Here is a 7,414-nt window from a genome sequence, read left to right on the forward strand (position 1 = left end):
CAGGCTTTTACTGAGTACCATGTGGAATGTTACAAGGCAAGGCATGGGGAACAGCTGCTGTGGAGCCTAACAAGAGACAGCAGAAGAAATGAGAACAGGTGGGAGATCAAGTATTAGGTTTGAGTTATGGGGAAAGTCAGGGTGGTTAAAGATAGGCTTACCTTCATCTCAGCTGAGGAGGGTGCAGGCTCCCCCCACAGGTAGCACAGGGCTCCCACCTACCTGCATTCCCGGGGAGCCGTCTGACAGGGTTAAACTTGCAGTAAACTATGTAACTTGAAGTTTGCTGCAAGAAGCTTCTAAGTATGTGGTGCCAAGTGAAAGTTGCTCAGTCATGTACAACTCTTTGTGACCCCATGGACTATACAATTGCTCAGTCGTGTCCAACTCTTTGCGAATCCATATAGTCCATGGAATCCTCTAAGCCAGAATACTGGAGTGGATAGACTTTCCCTTCTCCAGGGGATCCTCCCAACCCAGGGATCAAACTGCATTGCAGGCAGATTGTTTACCAGCTGAGCCACAAGGGAAGCCCCAAAACATGGTTAAGAATGGAAAGTAAAAAACAAAAGTTATAAGCCAGTACAGAAGTGTAATTATCTAGAACAACCTAGCAATTTAATTTTCTTGAAAAATGCAACCAGAGTTCAGACTGCAGTAACCAAGGCAGGTTAACTAGGCTGATGACAGGTATAATTAATTGGAAACTGCAGGCATGAATATAAATCTGAACATGACTGACAATTTGAAACATAATAAATGCTTAAATGTGACAGAGAGGAGTCCACAGGCTAAGCCATCACACCAACAATTCTGCAAACCAAGGGCTTCACAAATTGCATCAGAACCTGGCCTTAGTCCTATTTTGTTTCTGGCATAAGATTAGAAGGGCCTTGTTGGTTTAAGTGTTCCATGGGCAGAGCAGGACAAAATGTCAGAGAGTTGGTGTAATGTTTTAAAACCACTGTCACTGACTGCATTACTTTCTCAAATAAGTTTGTGGATATTAAAAATATTGATATATAAATGCAATGCTTTCCAATTTCTTTTTTTTAAACTTGGGTTTTTTTTTTGCCTTTTTTTTCTCTTTTTCTTTTTCAAGTCCAGTTTCCCTGAATGAACAAAAATATATAGATATATATATCCTTTTCCTAGGTTTGATTCCTCCTCCAAGAATAAAATAGAATATTTACAAAACAAAACCCCTAAAACCTCTTAAAAACCCTATAGAGTTTGAATTTCACTATTTCTTTTAAAAAAACAACAACAAAGTTTCTGAAAGCAATAACAACAAAAAAATTCAACTGATCTTGGCTCTGGGGTTTCATTCAACACGAGGAGCTGGGTGTGGTGAGTGTGTGACAAATGGACAAAAAAAAAAGCAAAGAAAAAAAACAGATAAAAATGAAAAAACACAGTGCAGGGATGTATGAGGTAAACAGGATTGGTCTGTTGAAACCAGACACCAGTCCATGTGGGTCCACCAGGGCTGCAGGAGAACCCTAGTAGACATTTGCCTCTCTCATCTCTAATTTCCTTTGATATTCTCACAACTTATCTCTGAATGTCCGAAACCTGAGTAATGCAAGTGTTCCTTGATTTTCCCATTTTATTAAATTTTCTTTATATATATATATATGTACATATATTATTCTTTTCTTTTTGGCATTAAGCTGTCGCTCCTCTGTGGATACCTCCCTTCCCCATCTATATCTTCTGCCATCCCAGCCCCTGCTTGGCCCACCTGGACCCCCCTGCCCAATCTGGCAGGTTCCCAGGGTGGGGAGTGTAGTGGTTAAGGCAGTGAGTTGTTTGAGGTAGATGTGGGGGGGGCAGACATCCCTGCTGGCCCTGCCTGGCTGCCTGCACTGCTGCTGCTGCTGTTGGTCCCGCTGTTTCCTCCCCGGCTGCTGCCGCCTTCACCTTTGCTGGGAGCGGAGGGTGGCGTGGAGGCCGGCTGGGTGAACAGCACTCCTGTGTACATGATTCTGTTAATCTCTGCTGCTGCTGTTGCTGCTAAGTCACGTCAGTCGTGTCTGACTCTGTGCGACCCCATAGACGGCAGCCCACCAGACTCCCATCCCTGGGATTCTCCAGGCAAGAACACTGGAGTGGGTTGCCACTTCCTTCTCCAATGCATGAAAGTGAAAAGTGAAAGTGAAGTCGCTCAGTCGTGTCTGACTCTTAGCGACCCCATGAACTGTAGCCTACCAGTCTCCTCCGTCCATGGGATTTCCCAGGCAAGAGTACTGGAGTGGGGTGCCATTGCCTTCTCCCCATTAATCTCTACGGACAGGCTAATACTGTTGCTGCCGTTGGTGCTGGTCAGGTTCGCAGCTGAGTCCTGGCGGCTCTCGGAGGCTTGCCTGTTGATCCGGATGCTCATGGGCAGCTATGCCATCATGGCCAGGAAGTTCTGCTGAGGTGCCCACTGCATCAGCCACTGGTGCTCCTCTGACACCAGGGCCATTTTCATACTCCCGTTTCTCCCGAAGCTGCTCCAGGGCAGGTACGGCCGCCTGGGCTGCTACTGCCTGGGTGGCCACCACAGGGTGACCTGCCAGGGAGACTGGCAGGCAGTCGGGGACCGTGATGGGGATGGCCGCATCCTCCTCTTTCTTGACCTTGGGGGCTGGGGTGATGGAGCTGCCTTTGGTGCTGGTGGCCAGGCCCAGGGAGGACACAGGCAGCTTGGGCGAGGACTGCATGCTGTGGGCCCCATTCGACGAGTAGGCAAAGAGGGAGCCCCCAAAGCTCTGGCGCCCACCCTCCCTCCGATTGCTGTTGATGACTGCCTGGAGCTCGTTGGGGTTGCTGAGGCCACGCTTCTCACACTGAAGTAAGGGTACAGGTACTTAATATACTGGGTGCGCAGCGTGAAGGCAGCGCTGGTGATGGACGAGGGCAGGTTCAGTCCCTTGGTGATCTCCCGCCACAGCTTCTTGTTGATGACCTCCACCAGGCTGCCCTTCTCCATCACCAGCACATACAACATGAACAGGTCGAGCACCTGCCTTGCCATGATGGGGATGCGGTTGACAGGTGTCCCTCGCCTCTGCACGGAACTGAACAAGTTGCGCTGGAACTCCTTCCTCTTGGGGTCTGCGTCCAACTCGTAGAGCTGCTTGAACTGCTCCTCATCCGTCCAGTCCCCGTGGTGTGGTGGCTGCAGCTAGGCGCAGCATCGGCAGCCCCTCCGGGGACAGCCGGGCCAGTCCCCGGGCGCTCCTGGCCACTCAGTGCCCGGGATCCACTGTCACCGTGGAAGGCCTGGAGCAGCTGAGCGTTGCGGGAGAACAGGGCTGCGGGGCCCAGGCTGGCCCAAACTCCTCCTCATCCTCATAGTCCTCATCCTCCTCGTCCCCTTCGTCGTCCCCCAGGTCTTCCTCCAGCTCCTCCTCCTCCTCCTCCCATTTTGGCTTCAGGTCATCGTTGGAGCCCGCATCCTCAAAGCGGCCATTGCTCGTGGGGAGGCTGGCTGCCTCCCTGCCTCGGCCGCGTGGGGTGGGCGAGCCCGGTGCCCCCTCCAGGGCCGCATCCTCATCCTCCGAGACGCGGGGCCCGTCCTCCGAGCTGGGACTGGGCGCATGGCCAAGGCCGGCGGCTGCGGCCCACATGGCGGCCAGGGTGGCCATCTGCACCCGCTGCATGCGGGCGTCTCAGGCTCCCTGTCCGCCTCCGGAGTGGCCCTGGTGCGGGCTAGGGGTTCAGGGGGCGGCGGCGGCTGCTGGGCCTCCAGTTCTTGGCGTGCCCGCTGCTGCCGCTGCAGGAGCATCTCCATCACAGCCTGCAGCTTCATGGCCCTCCGTGCTGGGCCGCCCGGGGCACCAGAAGGGGGCGGTGGGGGCGGCCCCTGTGGGGAGGGGGCCCGGCCGCGCTTTAGTGTAGGGGCCGCGGGGGTGCCGGGCCGTGCAGGGGGGCAAGCGGCAGGGGCAGGCGCCGCTGTGCTCTGGCCGAGGGCTGGCGGGGCATGCCAGTGGCAGGCGGGCGACGCCTGCTTTCTCATACTGGGCACCGGGGGGTGGCGGCGGCTGGCGGGTGGCTCATTCACGTGTGTACAGAAACCTACTGCCCCAGCCTCACCGCGCAGGGCCAGCTCGGGGGGCGCAGGACTCGCTAGCGGGGGCGCATGCCCCACGTCTGGTATCTGGACCTGCCCCGGCAGCGCCTGGCCTCCGGCCCCGGCCACGAGCTGCGCGCTGCTGGTTCCCGGCCACCACCGGGTTTGTGCCTGCTTTCCAGTTTTAATAAAATGCTGTTATTTCCATAAGATGTTTCTTTTCAGTTTGTAATACTTTCTAAATACAACAAAAATTCTCATAGCTTCCACTTTGCGAGCTCTTAAATGTTCTGCATAGTATTTGTGGACATATGAAAAAATCATTTTCGTGGTTGCCCATTGAAATGTATACCACGTTTCAAAAGTTGGATCAGTATCCTAGAAACAAAGTATTATGTAATTCATATAAAATTATCCAAAAAGTTTAACATTTCTGTAGAAATAAAAAGTAGTGCATAAAAATAAAAGCAGAAGGAGCATATCTTTTCAGTATTATGAGGTTAAAAATACCTTAATGTATAAGAAACTAGTGTAATTTGGGGGTCAATATTTGGCAGACATGGAAGGGGTATTGTTTTTTCTTTTTTTCTTTTCCCTTTGAAAAAAGACTGTAATGCTTTATATTCTGTGTTCATCTGAGGTTTAAATTGCCCAAGGAAGTTGAATAATATTGATTATTACTGCTTAGTTTCTATATTTCATATGAGAATTATCTTTGCATAAGAAAGATAGTTTAAGGGAAAGACCATAGCAAACCACTTCATCCATAAGAGAAATTATGTTTTGTTCACTTGTATTTTGTTTGGTGAATAACATATTGGTTATGGAGACTCACAGCATACTTTGCACAAATGAGGATTAAATTGTTTCCATGACTTTCTAATTTTGACCTATTCCCAGTTCAGTTCAGTGACTCAGTCATTACTTTGCAACCCCATGGACTGCAGCACGCCAGGCCTCCCTGTCCATCACCAACTCCCGGAGTTTGCTCAAACTCATGTCCATCGAGTCGGTGATGTCATCCAACCATCTCCTCTTCTGTCATCGCGTTCTCCTCCTGCCTTTAATCTTTGCCAGCATCAGGGTCTTTTCAAATGAGTCAGTTCCTCACATCAGGTGGCCAGAATGTTGGAGTTTTAGCTTCAGCATCAGTCTTCCAAGGACCATTCAGGACTGGTTTCCTTTAGGATGGACTGGTTGGATCTCCTTGCAGTCTAAGGGACTCGCTAAAGAGTCTTCTCCAACACCACAATTCAAAAGCATCAATTCTTCGGTGCTCAGCTTTCTTTATAGTCCAACTCTCACATCCATACATGACTACTGGAAAAACCATAGCCTTGACTAGACGGACCTCTGTTGGCAAAGTAATGTCTCTGCTTTTTAATATGCTGTCTAGGTTGGCATAGCTTTTCTTCCATGGAGCAAGCATCTTTTAGTTTCATGGCTGCAGTTACCATCTGCAATGATTTTGGAGCCCTAAAAATAGTCTCTCACTGTTTCCATAATAAATTATTTTCACATAATATTTTCTTGTGTCTCCACTATTGATTGATTTAAGGAAATGATGTGTGTTTGTATGTATATATCTATCAAAAATTACAGCCAGCACAAAAATCCAAGGTCACAAGTACATTTTAAGTATGTGCATGTGTGCTCAGTCACTAAGTCATGTCCGACTCTTCACAACCCCGTGGACTCAGCCCTCAGGCTCCTCTATCCATGGAATTCTCCAGGCAAGAATCCTGGAGTGTGTTGCCATTTCCTCCTCCAGGGAATCTTCCCAACCCAGGAACTGAACCTCATCACCTGTGTCTCCTGGATCGGCAGGCCAGTTCTTTACAACTAAGCTGCCTACATTTTAAGTACATTCCTGGTTAAACACATTAACTTTTTATTATAAAACACATATATAATAATAGGAGGAAAAGGGAATAATTAACATTTATAATGAAATGCTTTTCCCAGCCATTTTAATAACTTCAGTATTAAAGATTGCAACTCTGTGGAGTTATGTGGCAGAAATCATGTGAGACTGACTGGAATCTAGGAGCTCGAGCTCCAGAGGAGAGATGTTTGGTGCCTAAAAAATTTCCTACCATCTCCTCAGGAAATAGCTCTGTTTTGCTAAACAAGATGAAATGAGTTAGTATGTAGTTATAGCTTCCTAATATAAGCATCAAAATGTGGAGAAGAGATGATTCCTTAATATTTGGCAAGTATGTGTTCTGTCATCTAGGACTTTGGATACACATATACACACACATTCACCCAGCCTTTTTAAACCTGGAATATTTCCACATTAAAGAATACCAGTGTTGGACTTCCTTGGTGGTCCAGAAGTTAAGACTTCATGCTTCCAACGTAGGAGGCACTGATTTGATCCTTGGGCAGGGAAGTTCCATATTCCATGTGGTACAGTAAAAAAAAAAAGAATGTCAGTATTCTTGAAACTTCTAGAGCTGAACAAAAGCTTTAAAAGTATTCTTATTTGTCTTTCAAATATTTGAAGTGCAATTATAGAGTCTCCAAATTCTATCTTTGTAAGACAGAATTCTTAACATTGCAGAATTATTGATCTGATCAATGAGAGCAAGTCTGATATATTTATTTTTCTCAGTCCTCTAGAGTTATATTGTGTTTCTTCTTCAAAGCCCTAAATTCTGACAAATTGCTAGCTTACTTGTTTTATTAAAGTCATAAAAAGAGTGATATAAAAAAAAAAGAGTAATATAGTCCAAAATCCCTAGATAATATACTTATTTTTTTCCATTTTTCCCTGTGTTCCATTATTTTCTCTTGTTCTTGTTCTTGTTTAATAGAATGGGTCACACATGAAATAGATGCCTGTGTGCTGGTGGATCAGATGGTAGAGAATCCGCCTGCAATGCAGGAGACCTGGTTCAATCCATGGGTTGGGAAGATCCGGAGGAGGGCATGGTAACCCACTCCTTTATTCTTGCCTTGAGAATCCCCATGGACAGAGGATCCTGGCAGGCTACAGTCCATGGGATGCAGAGTTGAACATGACTGAGCGACTAAGGACAGCACAGCACGTGCTTGATATGACTACTTACAGTACTGTAGTCTTGTCAGAATTTGTGGGAAGAAATTTGACTAATGACTGTTAATCCTTTTGTTTTATTAAAATTTTTTAAAGGAAAACACTCTAGGTTTCATAAAATCAATTTAAGAAAAACAAGGTAATAACTATTTTAGTGTTTTATGTTTAAGAACATTACAGTCTTTATCTAAATTTCTACTTATTTATTAACACAGGTTATGATGGCATAGAGTGAAAAATAATGGAACTATGTATCATGAACTATTCTCAGCCCCCTTGTTGCTTTTACATTT

The 7,414-nt window shown here is 46.9% G+C and overlaps 1 pseudogene; it reads right to left on the minus strand.

Annotated features, from left to right (window-relative positions):
- Positions 1 to 1,795: 1,795 nt before the first annotated feature.
- LOC136163216 (AT-rich interactive domain-containing protein 3A-like) lies at positions 1,796 to 3,799 on the minus strand (annotated as a pseudogene).
- Positions 3,800 to 7,414: the final 3,615 nt, after the last annotated feature.

Source organism: Muntiacus reevesi, chromosome 1 (genome assembly GCF_963930625.1).
Source record: "Muntiacus reevesi chromosome 1, mMunRee1.1, whole genome shotgun sequence".
Lineage (NCBI taxonomy): Eukaryota > Metazoa > Chordata > Mammalia > Artiodactyla > Cervidae > Muntiacus > Muntiacus reevesi.